The following is a 16661-nucleotide window of genomic DNA, read 5'->3' as shown; positions in this document are numbered from 1 at the left end:
CAATTTGGTCTGCTACCAATTGGTGGGATGGCCCGCGAACTAGCCAGTCGTCGAGATAAGGGTAGACATGAACTCGACGACGGCGGAGGTCTGCAGCAACTACTGCCATGCATTTGGTGAAGACCCTCGGCGCGGTGGATAGGCCGAAGGGTAGCACCGCAAACTGGTAGTGCGCACCGTTGACCACAAAGCGCAAGTAGCGTCGATGGGGAGGGTAAATAGCGATATGGAAGTATGCGTCCTTCATGTCGAGGGCGGCAAACCAGTCTCCCGGATCCAGGGAAGGAATGATGGTCCCCAAGGTTACCATGCGAAATTTGAGCTTGACCATGTATTTGTTGAGCTCCCGGAGGTCCAGTATGGGTCTGAGGCCTCCTTTCGCTTTGGGGATGAGGAAATAACGGGAATAGAATCCCCTGCCCTGCCTGTCTTGCGGCACCTCCTCTATGGCACCCAACCTCAACAGAGTCTCGACTTCTTGCAGGAGGCATTGCTCGTGAGAGGGGTCCCTGAAGAGGGACAGGGAAGGTGGGTGGGAAGGAGGGGGCGAAATAAACTGAAGATGGTAACCATACTGGATAGTACGGAGTACCCAGCTGTCCGATGTTATTTGGGACCACGCCGGGAGGAAGCGGGAAAGGCGGTTGCAAAACAAAGGGGTTGGATCCTGGGAATAGACTGATGAGCTGTCCTCGGGCGTCCCATCAAAACTGTTGCTTGGGCCCTTGCGGGGCCTTGGACGACGCCTGGGCCTGGTTGTGCCTGCTGCCTGAATGTCTACGGCGGTTGAGGCCGTTGCGCCGACTATTATAGGGCCTTGACCTGGCCTGGGTAAAAGGCCGGAAGGGTTGCTGTTGGCGGAAGGAGCGCCTCTGGGTAGCTGGTGTGTGCATACCCAGAGTGCGGATAGCTACACGACCGTCCTTCAGGGTCTGTATCCTCGAGTCCGTTTTCTCTGAGAACAGGCCGTGAGTCTCAAAGGGCAGGTCTTGTAGGGTATACTGCACCTCCGGCGGCAAGGTGGAGGACTGTAGCCAGGAGATGCGCCGCATAGTTACTCCAGAGGCCAAGGTTCTGGCCCCTGAGTCTGCCGAATCCAGAGCAGCCTGGATGGAAGAGCGGGAGGCTGTCCTGCCCTCTTCGACCAGAGCCGAAAACTCTTGGCGGGAAGCCATCGGGATCAGTTCCGCGTATTTCGTGAGGGACACGAAAATGTCAAATGCGTACCGGGCTAAGAGGGCCAGCTGGTTTGCAATGCGCAGCTGAAGACCCCCCGCGGAATACACCTTGCGGCCCAACAAGTCCATGCGCCTGGCGTCCTTCGACTTCGGTGCTGGGGCTGGCCGCTCACGGTCGTTAACAGACTGGACGACGAGTGAGTCCGGAGCGGGGTGAATGTACAGATACTCGTATCCCACGGGGGGACCGAGTATTTACGTTCAACGCCCCTTGCAGTAGGGGGGACGGACGCCGGCGACTGCCAGATGGTCATGGCATTTTTCTGAATTGTTTTGATAAAAGGCAGGGCCACCCGCGTCGGGGCCTCCGCGCCGATGACGTTTGTCACTGGGTCTTCATCTTCCGGAACCTCCACCACCGGGAGGTCAATGGCCTTTGCCACCCTGCGAAGAAGGTCCTGGTGGGCCCGCAGGTCAATTGGGGGAGGGTCCACCGTGGCGGCACCCGCCACCGCCTCATCCGGAGAGGAAGATGAAGAAAGAGTCTGTACCACCACCTCTGCCTGAGGCTGGTCAGGGGCTTGGGAGGTTGACGGAAGCACTGTGGGATCCGACGACGGTAGGGTCTCTCCCAGTGGAGTTGGGGGAGGGCGGCTCACCGTGGCCTCTGGTATTCTACGTTCAGCACCCACTGGGCGCTGGGACAAGGGGAGCCCTTGGGACTCATGGCAGGCCCAAGGGACCCAAAAACCCCACTGCTGGTGTCCAAGGTGCTGGCTCTGGGTGGGAGCCCGGAGATCTGACTCGCTGCCCGCCTGGGAGGCGACCGACGGCTGACGCGAAGGCCACGGGGGGGCAGAGGCGCTGATGGAGTGCGCCGCGGAGGGAGGCAGCTTGTCCCCGGGTGGTGCCGAGGAGCGGTGCCGGCCGTCACGGTGCCAGGATGGCGATCTGGACCGTCGACCACTTCGGTACCGGGAGCCTGAGCGTGACCTCGAGCGTCGGTGACGAGAGCGGCTGCGGGAGTCGCGACGTCGAGAGCGGTACCGGGAACTGGATCTCCGACGGTACCGTCGGTCCGGTGACCGGTACCGTGAGCGGTGCCGGGAGTGCGACCGGTACTGCGAAACTGAGCGGTACCGGGACTGCGACCGGTGCCGGGACGGGGAGCGGTACCGAGACTGGGATCGGTGCCGGGATCGGGACCGACGTGACGGCGACCGTTGCCTGGATCGGGATCGGGACCGGGTCCGGGTCCGAGGCTTGGAGCGTCGTCCATCTCTCCCGTCAGGGGTCTGGGGCCGCATCATTGCCGGCTTGCCCAACGATTGAACAGCCCGCACCGGTGGTGCCGGGGGCCGGAGGCTCGGTGCCTCTACGAGCTGAATAAGCTCTCTCGCCGTCACAAATGTTTCAGGCGTGGACGGGAGATGGAGCTCTACCGCGGCCGGCGCCAGGGAGCAGGGAGGTACCGGACTCGACGGCGCTTCAGGTGCCGGAGTCAACGGGACCGTGCACGGCTTGTGCACTACCACAGCCGGTGCCGGAGATGGCTGGGTAAGCTGTCCCGAAGCTGCAGGTTTAAGAGCCGGGTGCGCCGTCTTCCGCTTCCTCTGGGGAGAGAGGGAACGGTGCCGGGACTTCGGTGCCATCTGCGTCCCTTTAGGAGCCTCGGTACCGGGACGGCTCGGTGCCGCTGGTGCGCTGCGCGCCGAGGATGGTTTCGGCGGCGCCGGGGACGGAGCGGGGGGCTGAAGTGCCGCCTCCGTAAGGAGCTGTTTAAGTCGAGAGTCTCGCTCCTTTCTTGTGCGCGGCTTGAATGCCGTGCAAATCGGGCACTTATCAGTCCTGTGCGATTCCCCAAGGCAGCACAGGCAGGAATCGTGCGGGTCGCCGATGGGCATAGGCCGCTGACAAGCCGCACAGGGCTTAAAGCCCGGTGCCTTGGGCATGAGCCCGCACCGGCTGTGGAAGAAGAGGGGCTAACCCCTCTAATTCCCTACAATACTATGACTATCACAACTATAACAACTAACTTATTCAACTAATCTAACTACAAACTAATTTAAACAACTATATACACTAAAGATACGGAGAAACGCTAGGGCTGTGGAGGTGAAGGAACACTCCACCGTTCCAACTGGCCGTCACGGGCGGTAAGAAGGAACTGAGGAGTGGACGGGCCGGCTGGGGTATATAACAGGCGCCATAGCGGCGCCACTCCAGGGGGCGCTCAGCCGGCCCGCCGGAGTTGCTAGGGTAAAAATGTTCCGGAGAGCCGTGCACGCACGGCGCACACACCTAACTGGAATGCATAGGAGCAATCACTTGAAGAAGAACAGAGACTGTTACTGGGAGGGTTTCACCATGTCTCAGAGGGTTACACCCTGGTGGGAGGGGGCTAGGCCTGTACTGGAATAAGGTCACTCTGTGTTTCACAGTGTGGCAGAACTTAGAGTGTCCATTAACAGGGAAAAATCAAGGGGAGAATTGACATGTAGAATGGACAAAACCCAGAGCTGGGGCGGCAGGGGGTGTGGGTGGAGGGGGCAGAGCTCAGGGATTGAGCAGCAGGGAGGTTCAGGGAGGAGCCCAGGGCTGGGATGGGGGCAGCCAATTTTTTTTTTGCTTGGGACAGAAAAACCTAGAGTTGGCTCTACCTCCACCCACCGTGAGGTAGGTAGGAGCAGATCATTATTATCCCTACTTGAAAGAGGGAGAAGCTAAGGCTGAGAAAGGAGAATTGACTTGTCTTAGGTCACACAACCGGCCAGTGGCACAGTTGGGAATAGGACCCAAGAGCCCTGATTTTCAAACTAAGCATCGGATCTTAAATTTCATACATTGAATGACCTGAGTAAAGTGCTCTCAGATGAGCTCCAGACCAGCAACAGTGCACAGTAATTATTCAGCCAGTATTTTAGGAGAACTGCAATGTTAGAGAGAATCATGAACTGCTCAGAGACAATTAATGCAGAGAAGCAGCAAAATTCATCAAACATACAACTGCTTATGACTTATTTACTTGGTCTTAAAAAAAAACAACAAGACCTGAGTCTCCTCCCTGGCAATAACCCCCTGCTCAGCCAATCAGGGTAGAAACTGAGGATGGGAGGCTGAGGGTTCTCACCAGAGAGCCCAAAGGATGGCCCAGGTCACTGGTTGGGATCACTACGCCACAACACACATGCAACACAACACACACACCCACACCTCTCCTGGTTTTGGGAGGGGAACAGGAGAAAGGACAAACGAAGCAAGAGGCGAAGAGAAAGGAGGGAGGGATGGATGGACGAAAAGGTGAAACAAAGGACAAACCCCAATGTCCCCAGTGATTCTAAGGGACAAAATCCCAGGTGCGCAATAAAATTCTGCCTCCTTAAGCTCGTGTTTTCTATGCCTAGAATTCAACTCTCACCAGATGACTCAGACAGAACAGGTTTCAAACCTCGAGCAGGCTCTTACCTTCTAAACAGGGACATCTCTTTTCTAGTAAAATCACTAAAAAGGAAAGAGAAAACTCGAAAAAGGTTCCTCCTGGCGCTCACGTACATGAACCCGAATACTATCTCAGTCCTCAAAGAGAGACCTGGAGAAGGAGACTTGCTGAAGCAAAGCCACAGGGGTCTCTGAGGTTTCCCTGGCCCCTCGCCCTTATACTGACATCAAACAGGCAGGACCTCTCTGTGAGGTCACCACCTCCCCACCACCTTTGACCAATAGTCTGAGGTCCTGCAAAAGGCCTTTGTGATGTCACTGCCACACCCCTCCCTTGCTGTGCTAATGTCCTGCCCCTGGCCAGGCACTTTGGAGGTTTGAGCTACTCCCTGTGGATCACCCCACTCAAGGAGCATTCATTCTAGGAAGCAAGCCGGCTAGACAGTAAAACATCAGATGCTGCTCCCAGTGCTACACTCAGTTTTTCAGAAATTAGTCGACTTTATGGCCAGAAGAGACCATTAGAGCATCTAATCTGACCCCTGCATATCACAGGCCTCCTGTATGACACACTAGCTACTTTTGGGGTAAACACATTCCAGAAAGGCATCTAGTCTTCATGAAATGACGTCACAAGACGGAGAATCCACCACTTTCCTTGGTAGCTTGTTCCTGTGGTGAATCATCCTCGCTGTTGAATATTTGTCTACTTTATGGCTAGAAGAGACCATTAGAGCATCTAATCTGACCCCCTGCATATCACAGGCCTCCTGCATGGCACAATAGCAGGTAAGGGAGGGGGGCTGAGGAGGTGGGCAGTGGCGGGGGGACAGGTGAGCTGGCAACAGGGTAGGGGGCCTGAGGAAGCGAGCAGGCAGGCAGTGGTGGGAGGGGGCAGGTGAGCCAGTGGCTGACCCCAGCTCACCTCCGCTCCACCTCCTCCCCTGAATGCCCCACCCTGTTTCCCGCAAATCAGCTGTTTGCACAGGAAGCCTTAGAGGGAAGAGAAGCGGTGTGGCGGCTTCACGCTCCAGCCCAGCAAGGCGGAGACAGAAGGTGACCTGGGGCAGGGGGCCACCCGCACTGCAGCAGGTAACCTGGGGGGTGCACAGGGGAACCGCTCCCCACCCCAGCTCACCTACCTCCCCTCTGCCTCCCTGGGCCTGAGTGTGAAGGCGCCATTTGCTTCTCAGTCCTCCCAGGCTTCCCACGCGAACCATCAGGGGCAGGGGCTCCAGAGGTGGTCAGGGAACAGGGAGAAGGGGTGGTTGGATGGGGCAAGGGTCCCAGGGGGGCCATCAGGAATGAGGAGAGGTTGGATGGGGTGACGGGGCAGTCAGGGGACAGGGAAGGGCAGTGGGTGGGGTCCCGGGGGGGGGGAGGCGTAAAAGGAATGCAGGGGGTTGGTTGGGGGCAGGTGTCCCGGGGGGACACAACCCCTGTGTGGGGTAAGGCAGGAACTGGTTGTTAAGATTTTGGTAGCTCAACTCTGGCCAGGGGGGTGGGAGGCTGAGGAGGAGAGCAGGCAGGCAGTGGCAGGGGATGAGTATGCGAGCCGGGGAGGGGAGAGCTGAGGTGAGCTGGGGGACTGGGGGTCTGAGGAGGTGAGCGGGCAGGCATTGGCGGGGGGGGGGGGCAGGTGAGCTGGTGGTGGGGGAAGGGGGTTGAGAAGGTGAGCGGGGGGTGGGAGGCTGAGGAGGCGAGTAGTGAGTCAGTGGCTGACCTGTTCTACTGATCTGGTCTGGCTCCCATCCCCTCTCCAAGGGTTGCAGCTGTCTGGAGGTGCTGCCTTCCACCTCTTCCTTAGTCACACCTCATTCATTCAACAGGCCAATTGATTACAAAGTGGGGGGGAGATCTTATTCTACTTCTAGCAAAAAGAATTTTCTTTTACCATAATTATACTACCTTAGGGGCCAGCTATAACTTATTACCAAGGTTCAATACTGCTGTTTTGGCGGGGTGGTGCTGGGGAAGGAGGGTTTGTTTCCACGGGGCAGACAGCGCTTGGGGGGGTGTTTTGTGGGGCTGGGTGGCATTGGGGGGGGTTCAGTGGGGTCGGGGGGGTTTTGGCCCTCAGCTGTTTTCTTTGGCGTAATATTGCTCTCGCTGCTTTACAAGTTGTGCAGGCCTGGACTAAACCACAGACTCTGGACTCAGCATTCAAGTATCCTGCAGTCTGAACTTTGAATCTGATACATTCCCTCATTGGCTACAATTGTTTTCCCATCATGGAAGTGTTTTTTGTCCAACAAGGCAGCCAGACTGGGACCCATAGGCATGGAATGGCTCTGAAGGAATCAGCTGTTTCTCTCTGCCCTTCATGAAACTTTGGATTGAAATGGTAAGAGACAGTTGTTCCCAATTTAATCATGGTGTCCTTTAGGAGTGTGACCAAGGCCACTTAACTAGGGAGCAGGGGTCTAAAAAGAGTTTACCATAGCTTCCATTGCGGGGGTGAAAATCAACCACCAGTACCTGCAATTTCTACCTGAGTTCTTGTCAAATCTGTGACCTTACTTGGAGTAATTTTATACTTCTCTGGCGTAGAATTCTTCACCAACTGCACAACAGATCAGTAGCGATAGTGAGGTACAACTCCCCCAACTATGCCCTTTTATTTCTTTAATCTGGAGGCACAGATTTAAATTAGGGACTAAATTCAGGTGCAGTTTAGAATCCCTGTAAGACACCAAATGTCAGGTCTCTATTAAAAACAGGTATCTTTCTGCAGCTATATCACATTTGCAGCACCTCCAGGGGTGAGCTGAAGACAAATGTCATTTCCATTTTTCCCATCCCTACCTCAATAGGGATTGTATTTCCCAAATAATAGACAATACGCAGCTGATTAGGAAGGAGATATCTTCAGGAGCGACTCCTGTAGGGCCTGGGCCACAACTGCTTTGGTAGTAAAATCCATGGGTATTTTGCTTAGTTCCAAGTCATTTACTAGGGAATCCTCTTCTCAGCCCTTTAGAAAAAATATTGACCTAACCAACTGAACGGGGATTGGAATAGTGATAGGAAATAATGGAATCCCTCTGACTTACACTAACTTCTTCTGTTGTTACAGCAGGTGAAATGACATTTTTCCCTATCCCTGCCCTGTTCCTGCTCTTTGTTATAGTTCAATATATTTTAAGTGAGGAAAATAGTAGCAAAAATATCTGCTCCCCAGCACAACCTGAAGCAACATCAGAGCAACTGGGAATGAAACGATTTCTTCCCCAAGAGGGAACTCGATGATTAACACTTGGTTTGAAATGGGGGAACAGTATAACCGTGATGCTCAGGGTTTGTTTAGACTAGGAAAAGTGATGGAGTTTGTTAGACCACAGAACAGGAACGGAGTCTGACAGCCAAAATGCGATTGTAAGCAGAGCTCTCCTTTATTCTATCCCAGCATGCTTTTATACATAGTTTCATTCAGCAATCAGGTAATGATCAATTGGTTAATTAAGGTAACAGAAACAACTGTAACTAGTTGGGATAATTAACATCCGACACACCTGTCTAGCTCCTTCTCCTAATTACAGTTAATTAACTAATGAAAACAAACCCAGAGCCAGGTCTTTACACGCAGATCCAGCATAATTAATTTATCTCAGAAGCAAAACAACCTCAGTGTTTCTCATTACTTATCCCACAGGAGTTTAGGTCAGGTCAAGGGGAAAGCTAATGCCAACCACTGCACCTGGGCTGCATCTGCTCTACAACTGTAATTGTCTTTTTACACCAAGATCACTAACTTGAGCAGCCAACGCCATGTACAGCCCTAGTGGAGGGAAGGCACAGGTAGTTTTTGCCTCAGTGTAGCTTGTTGGGATCAAACCTCTTTCCCACCTGGAGCTGATGAACATTCCTGGCTGGAGGGACACACTCCTACGACTCAAAAGGAAAGGAGTTGATAGAAAAGATCACAGGACTGACCCCAAAGAAGGGTGAGCTGCAAAATGCAGAAGTAGGTAACTCATCGGTGGGAGCTGAGAGACCACAGTGAAGATGGAGCAAAGATCACAATGCAGGAATGAGCAAATGCGATAAAAACAACAAAAAAACTCTCCCCCAACCTTTGGCCAGCCCTAATCAAGGCATTTATTACAGTTCTCTCCCATGTGGATTTTCTGATGTTTAATAAGGTTTGTGCCCCGATTGAAGCTTTTTCCACACTCAGAGCATGTGTTGGGCATCTCTCCTGTGTGGATTCTCTGATGTGAAATGAGGGTTGAACTATGAGTGAAGCATTTCCCACACTCAGAGCATCCATAAGGTTTTTCTCCTGTGTGGATTCTACCACATGTGATAAGGTGTGAGCTCCAATTGAAGCGTTTCCCGCACTCATGGCTTGTGTAACGTGTGTCTTCCAAGTTGATTCTCTCACTTGTAATAAGGTCTGAGAAGCTACAGAAGTTTTCCTCTGGCCTCTGCTGAGTCTCACAGGTTTTTGCTTTTGCTTTTTCTGGGAGTGCACAACTCGCAGAAACATTCCCTTTGGATCTTCCTGATAATGTCCCATGTGGTTCTACTTGCTCAGCATCTTCCTGCTGGGGTTTCTCCTCCTTGTTATCACTCACCATCCCATCACCTGATGGGAGACAGAGAGAATGAGACATAGGTCACTCTCTGTGCCTGAGAGAAAGGAAATCTCAGAGACAGGAATGGAAAAAGAGATGAACCAACCAAAATATATGTTGCAGATTTTCCCCAAACCCCTCCCCAGAGGAGAAAGGAAGGGATCAGTTTTGGTCTGCATCTCACCAGAACTCTCAGGGGAAAGCGAGATTGGGGAGGGACCTGCTGCCAGTTGTCAGTCAGGATAGGTGGGATGCTGTGACATCTATCTAATGATGCCACATCTGCAGGGAACAATCCTGAACTTGGAGAGCTCACAAGGTCTTTGTAGGGCATCCCAAATGTTTCCTGTATTCACAGACAGTTTTTGAGTTGGTTTAACCAATTCCCCACCTGTGCAGGCAGCTCTGAGGGGCACTTCTTTCTCAGAGACCCGGGACCCACGGCTCTTCCCCTCGTTCCAGCTGCGAAATCACATCAGGTTTCGAAACTGGAAACTCTACTCAAGGCAAAGAAAACAAGGGAGGTCAGTGGAATTTGTAGGATACTTGTCACAAAAAATATTCCATGTTTTTAAGCCCAGCTCATTTTTAAGCAGTAACATCCCAGGGCCAGCTTCCTTGGCTCAATGTGGCAGGAGAGTTATTATTCTAAATCATATTCGTTACCTCAGTGCTTAGGGACCAACTAACAGGGGGTCCCCATTGTGCTAGGCACAGTACAAACACAGAATAGTAGATGGCCCATGCCCTGAAGAATTTACAATCTAAATAGAAAAGAAACACAGAATGGGGGAAGGAGTAGAATCCTCTGTTAGTACAGAGATATTCAGGCCTGCCTCTAAAGCCTATACATTAAGAACATACAAGTATTTTTTATTACTTAACTAGTTACAGGAGTATGAAAACAAAGAATCAAAATCTCAGTCTGCCTGTGTATGTTAGGCTTAGTTTGAGTTTGTGGTTATTTCTTAAATAATCTGCTTTGATCTATTTGCTACCACTTATGGCTGGGAAATTGGCTGTCCTTGAGTGGCTTAGGTAAAGCACTCAGGTAGCTTAGTTGGATGCATGGTGCCACCTGCTGTCCTGTTGGGTGATAACAGGGCCTGGAGAGGCTGGCTGAATCTCCAGCTAAGCAGTGTGAGAAGGGCCAGCCCAATTTGAGGGTTAGAGGGACAGTGGTTCCCAGAAGCCCCCCAGACTTCACACCGGGGTGAAAGCCCATCACACCCTAGAGTACACAAGTCTCAGCAGGTTTGTCACATCCTGTCCCCTCCCATTCCACACCCAAGATAGTTCCTGCCTCCCACTACCTCTAGCAGCTTCCACCCTCCTATACATTTACTTCTCCTCTCCCTCCAAGCAGAGCCCACCACCAGCTCCCTGATAATCCCTTACCTGAGCCAGCTCCATTGCAGCCGTTTCCTTCCCGCTGGGAGGACGGGATGATTTGGGGCGAAACGTGGACATTATTCTGTAGCCTGCCAGGGCGAGAAGGGCAATGTGAGAGAATTCAGACAGGGTTTCTGTTCTTTCCACATGTCAATCCCCCCCAGGACATTCTAGGTAATGGACATTCTAGGTTCTGCCACACTGTGAAGCACAGACTGACCTTATTCCAGTACAGGCCTAGCCCCCTCCCACCAGGGTGTAACCCTCTGAGACATGGTGAAACCCTCCCAGTAGCAGAGTCTCTCTGTTACACTTATAAAGTTTGTGGACGATACCAAGCTGGGAGGGGTTGCAAGTGCTTTGGAGGATAGAATTAAAATTCAAAATCATCTGGACAAACTGGAGAAATGGTCTGAAGTAAATAGGATGAAATTCAATAAGGACAAATCCAAAGTACTCCATTTAGGAAGGAACAATCAGTTGTACACATACAAGACAGGAAATGACTGCCTAGGAAGGAGCACAGCAGAAACGGATCTGGGAGTCACAGTGGATCACAAGCTACGGTAAATATGAGTCAACAGTGTAACACTGTTGCAAAAAACCCAAGTATAATCCTGAGATGTATTAGCAGGAGTATTGTAAGCAAGACACGAGAAGTAATTCTTCCACTCTACTCTGCACTGATTAGGCCTCTACTGGAGTAGTGTGTCCAGTTCTGGATGTCACATTTCAGGAAAGATGTGGAAAAATTGGAGAAAGTCCAGAGAAGAGCAACAAAAATGATTAAAGGTCTAGAAAACATGACCTATGAGGGAAGACTGAAAAAATTGTGTTTGTTTAGTCTGGAGAAGATATGATCAGCTTTCAAGTACATAAAAGTTCATTTCAAGGAGGAAGGAGAAACATTGTTCTTCTTAGCCTCTGAGGACAGGACAAGAAGCAATGGGCTTAAATTGCAGCAAGGAAGATTGAGGTTGGACATTAGGAAAAACTCCCTAACTGTCAGGGTGGTTAAGCCCTGGAATAAATTGCCTAGGGAGGTTGTGGAATCTCCATCACTGGGGATTTTTAAGAGCAGGCTGGACAAACAGCTCTGAAGGATGGTCTAGATCAGGGGGTGGCCGACATGTGGCTCTTTAGAATTTAATATGCGGCTCCTTGTACAGGCACCAACTCTGGGGCTGGAGCTACAGGCACCAACTTTCCAATGTGCTGAGTGTGCTCACTACTCAGCTACAGGCCCTGCCCCCACTCCACCCCTTCCCACCCTCTTCCCTGAGCCTGCCGTGCCCTTGCTCCATTCCCCCTGCGCCCCAAATGTCTTGCATAGCATGAACAGCTGATCGGGAGGTGCGAGGGGGGTGCTGATTAGTGTGGCTTCCCATGGGTGGGAGGCACTGGGAGCAGTGGGTGGGAGCTGATGGGGGCTGCTGACATATTACTGTGATTCTTTGGCAATGTACATTGGTAAATTCTGGCTCCTTCTCAGGCTCAGGTTGGCCACTCCTGGTCTAGATAATACTTCATCCTGCCTTGAGTGCAGGGGACTGGACTAGTTACCTCTCAAGGTCCCTTCCAGTTCTGTGATTCTATGAACCAAAGGCCAGCTAAGTTAGTCGATCCTCCAGCCTTTATATAGTCTCTCCTGGCAGTGCCCCTTTCATGGGCTGGGCCTAGTTTTACCTTTTCGGAAGCGTGACCCCAGGGACTCTGAGACTGGGCCTTCTTGCCTCAGCACATCTTGTTTCTTTCTATGGCTCCCCAGTGAGTCCAAATGAATAGATACGCGTCATACAGACTGTGAGCATAAGAATGTGTTTAGTGTTTAGACTTTATTGAATGCTTGTGAGTTGCTGCCTGAGTTAACATCTGACTAGTTGCATTGTGAGCCTCTGTGGCTCTGTAAATCACCAGACAGGAGAGAGACTTTACCTATGTGAAGTGCTGATTGGCAACCGAATGCGTTACACCCTGCCTGGTAGGAAAGGTCCATCAACACCAGAGAGACTATTATGGGATGTTAACAAAGACACAAGACTGTTGTTGTGTTCTTCACTTCCCATTAGCTGAGTTTCCAGCTCAGAGCACATGGTAGGAAGGGGATGAAAAACCCCATACAGAAGGAACTGATTATCTGTATGCAGCTTGGACTCTGGGGGGCAAAGTTTCTAGGCATAAGCAAGAGATCCAGAGCTTCTTAGCCTGGGTTAGTCCTAAAGAATATGTAGAGCTTGCTTATTATAGAAGCTTCTGTTACCTTTGAAATTTAAGACTGCAACTCATCTTCATCTATAGGATTACCTGCTTTAACTTTGTTAACAACTCTTGTTTCCTTTTAAATAAATCTTAATACAGGTTATGACAGGACTGGCTACAAGTGTCTTTGTTGGAAGATCTAAGATTTAATTGACCTAAGGAAGTGACTGGTCCTTTGGGACTGGCAGTAACCTGAACATTGCTGTGATTCGTGGTTTAAGGCAGTGGTTCTCAACCAGGGGACCCCTGGGGGGCCATGAGCAGCTTTCAGGGGGCTGCCAAGCAAGGCTGGCATTAGACTCACTGAGGCCCAGCACATGGGGCTGAAGTCCAGGGCCCTGAGCCCCACCACCAGGGCTGAAGCCAAAGCCTAAGCAATGTAGCTTTGTGGGGCCCCCGTGGCATGGGGCCTGCAGGCAGTTGCCCTGCTTGCTACCCCTAACGCCAGCCCTGGATTTTACATGCAGAAAACCTGTTATTGTGGCCCACATGGGCAGTGGAGTTTTTATAGCGTGTGTGGGGGGGGGAGGGGGGGCTCAGAAAGAAAAAGGTTGGGAACTCCTGGAGTAAGGGACCACCTGTCACAAAGGTGAGGTCACCTGCATGGTAAAATCTATGGGATCACCCAAGAGGACTGTCTGTGATTCCATGTTAATGCTGTTACAATGCCTGAAGCATTTACACTGGATTCTTGGTTGGTGAAATCTCCATACAGACCTCACACTCAATTTGGGGTTTGTGCCCTGCTTCTCACCAGTCTGCCTGAGGCTGGTGCTTGTGCTCTCGAGTCACTGAAGACAGTGTTACAGAGAGAAGGGTGTGACTTCCCCAAGGTCACTAAACAGGTCCATGACAGAGCCAGGAACAGACCCTGTTAACTCCCAAGCCCCGTCACCCGCAGCTTGGAAAGGTCCCCAGAGCACACTGTATTAGGCTGCAGGAAGAGGTGTGCCGGGACTGCAAATGAGCTGCCCTGCCAAGACAGCCTGCACATCCATGGACAAACCACCTCGCTGGGGGTGTGTCCCCTGGGCCAGGAGAAGTCAGTGTCCAGTCCTGTGGGGCTCTGCTCCTGGCTCATACCTCCAGCACTCACTGCTGCCCCTCCCTTACCAGCTGCACTGTTCAGCCAGCCCAAGCCTCTGTGAGGTCACTTCCTCCCGCCCCCACCACCTCAAACCTTCAAACAGGGACATGGTGCACCAGTACCAATCAGAGTACACTACTGTAAATTCTGTCTACACTAAGGGTTTGCACCAGTGCCTAAAACACCAGTGTGGCAGAGACCTTCAGAAACAGCAGTACGGTGGCACTAGAACCTATTTCTAGCTCGGTCACAGACAGCCTGGGTGACCTTGGACACGTCAATGTTTCTCCTCCCAACTTTAGTCTCTTTACCCAGCTGCCCACTCACTGGGGTTTCCTCTCTCTCCAGAGCTGCTCACCACTAAAATCTGTGTGGGTGTCCCCAGAGCTAAGGCAGTTCAGCTCTGGAACAGTCTTACAAGGGGGGCTGGGGAGTCTCTTTCCCTGGAAGTTTTTAAGAACAAATAGGACAAAGCTCTGTCAGAGATAATCTACATAGACTTGGTCCTGCCTCAGCAGAGAAAGCTGGACTTGATGACATCTTGAGGTCCTATCTAGCCCTACATTTCTAGGATGCAATGCAATATATACATATAAAAACACAACATACAGAATAAAACTCACCACAACATAATGTCAGGCAATTCAGGGGGAAAAAAAACCACAACCTACACTCCACAGCATAAAATGACAATACAAAGGAAAAGAAAGCAACACGATGCAAACTGTGACATCCTAGGACAAAAGTACACAATGGAAAATAGCTCAACTCAAACCAACACAGCACAGGCACCAAACAAGCTGAGGCAAAACAATTCACCATAAAACTGCTACACAACAGGGTGCGATCACAGTTCCAAATGGCACCATGCAAAACAGCTCAGCGCAGAACAGGACACAGCACAAAAGAGAATTATTTCAGTGGAGGCCTGGAAGGGATCTTGAGAGGTCGTCTACTCCAGTCTTCTGTGCTGAGGCAGGACCAAGTATCCCTAGACATTCCCAGACTGGCGTATCTCTAACCTGGTCTTAAAAACCTCCAATGAAGGAAATTCCACAGCCTCCCTTGGAAGCCAATGCAAAGCAAACACAGACCAAAAGAACGCTGTACACACACACGCTGGGCTTGCGGTTAAGGGGGGAGGCAAGAATTGAAACAATCTGGGTTTCCAATTGCCCCAAATTCTCCATGCAAACTTGTTACACACCGGTGGCTGACCCGTACCACTGACTTGGGCTCACACGGCTCAGGCTGTGGGGCTGTTTAATTGTGGTGTAGAAGTTCCAGCTTGGGCTGCAGCCAAGGTCTGGCACCCTCCTACCTCGCAGGGTCCTACAGCCTGGCTCCAGCCCAAACCCAGACATCTACACTGCAATTAAACAGCCCCTTCGCCTGAGCCCATGAGCCTGAGTCACCTGGCATGGGCCAGCTGGGGGGTTTTAATGGCAGGGTAGAGATACCCTTGGTGTCTGTTCAGCACCTGTCACAATGGGGACCCTGATCTTGGTCAGTGTCTGTGCAGGGCTCCTGCACAACAGGGGGTCTGACCTCAGTTGAGGGCTCCGCAACTCCCGGCATTACAGGATCCCTGATTTTGTTTGGGGTCCCTGCAGCATCTGGCAAAATATGGAGGCAGGATTTCTGTCAGGGTCTGTGCAGTGCCCATTACAGTGGTGGGGCATGATCAGGGTCAGGGTCAATGTAGTGCCAGGCCCAATGGGGACACAGATCTCAGTCGAGGCCTCTGAAGTGCCCACACAATGGAGGCAGAAATCTGGGCCACAGTCGTGTGCTGCCTGGCACAAGGGGGGCCATGATCTCAGTCCAGGTCTCAGTTTTACCTGGCACAATGTGGGGGGCTAATGTCAGATGGGGTCTCTACAGTGCCCAGCACAACAAGGGCACAGATCTCACTTGGGGTCTCCACAGCACCTGTCACAACAGTGGGGTCTGACCTCTGTTGGGGTCTTTGCAGCACCTGGCAGAACAGGGTGCAGATCTCACTTGGGGTCTCTGCAGCTCCAGGAACAAGGTCCCTGGTTTTGTTTGCTGTCTCTGCAGCACCTGGAACAGTGGGAGCCTGATTTCGCTTGGTGTTGATGCAGGGCCTGGCACAACAGGGGCCCGGAGCTCAGTCAGGGTCACTGTAGCACCCGGCACAACAAGGTCCCTGCTCTCTGCAGGGGTCTGTGCAGTTCCTGGCACAACCAGTGCCCCAAACTCGGTCAGGGTTTGTGCAGTGCCCGGCACTGGGGGACCTGATCTCAGGCAAGGCCTGCACCACGCTCAGTATAAGAGTCCTGATCTCAGTAACACACCTGGAGAGAAAAGCAGGAAGATTTTCAAGAATTTGATATCAGTATTTCAGAACTGAGGAGAAAATGGGGCACAAACTAAATATTTGCCAATGTAAGAGAGAAGCACCAATGTCTGGGGAGATTTTATGTCACCATTCAACAGTTCAAGAGAAAGGAGGGGAAATTGGAGGGGATTATACAGCGATATTCAATCAACAACAGAATGGGATGGATTCTTCTTGCCTCACATGCAGAGGGCCAGCAGGGAGACCTGGGTGATGTGGCTTTCACAGGGGAAAGGAGTGGGGCTGGAGTGAGGTCACTGGCAGTGGGGTCTGGGAATGTGACTAGCAGGTGAGTGGGGGGTGAGTGCTGAGTTGGACAGGGTGGGGGAGGGGAAGTAGCTGGGATTGAGAAACCTGGGGCTGGGCTG

General features: G+C 51.9%; 1 protein-coding gene and 1 long non-coding RNA gene across 2 annotated transcripts in view; one reads left to right on the top strand and one right to left on the bottom strand.

The window, feature by feature from the left end:
- LOC123350391 (zinc finger protein 850-like) overlaps positions 1-16661 on the top strand; it is a 586050-nt gene that overhangs the window by 185675 nt on the left and 383714 nt on the right. The window lies entirely within an intron of this gene.
- On the bottom strand, positions 9149-15808 carry LOC123350401. The gene is made up of 4 exons (XR_006573752.1): positions 15412-15808; positions 10592-10674; positions 9585-9690; positions 9149-9204 (listed from the first exon to the last, which is right to left on the bottom strand). It is a non-coding gene; the product is annotated as an uncharacterized LOC123350401 (long non-coding RNA).

The sequence above is a fragment of the Mauremys mutica genome, chromosome 15, assembly GCF_020497125.1.
Source record: "Mauremys mutica isolate MM-2020 ecotype Southern chromosome 15, ASM2049712v1, whole genome shotgun sequence".
In the NCBI taxonomy this organism is placed as follows: Eukaryota; Metazoa; Chordata; order Testudines; family Geoemydidae; genus Mauremys; species Mauremys mutica.
Note: the sequence above shows the minus strand (reverse complement) of the source record. Positions and strands in the feature narration are given on the sequence as shown.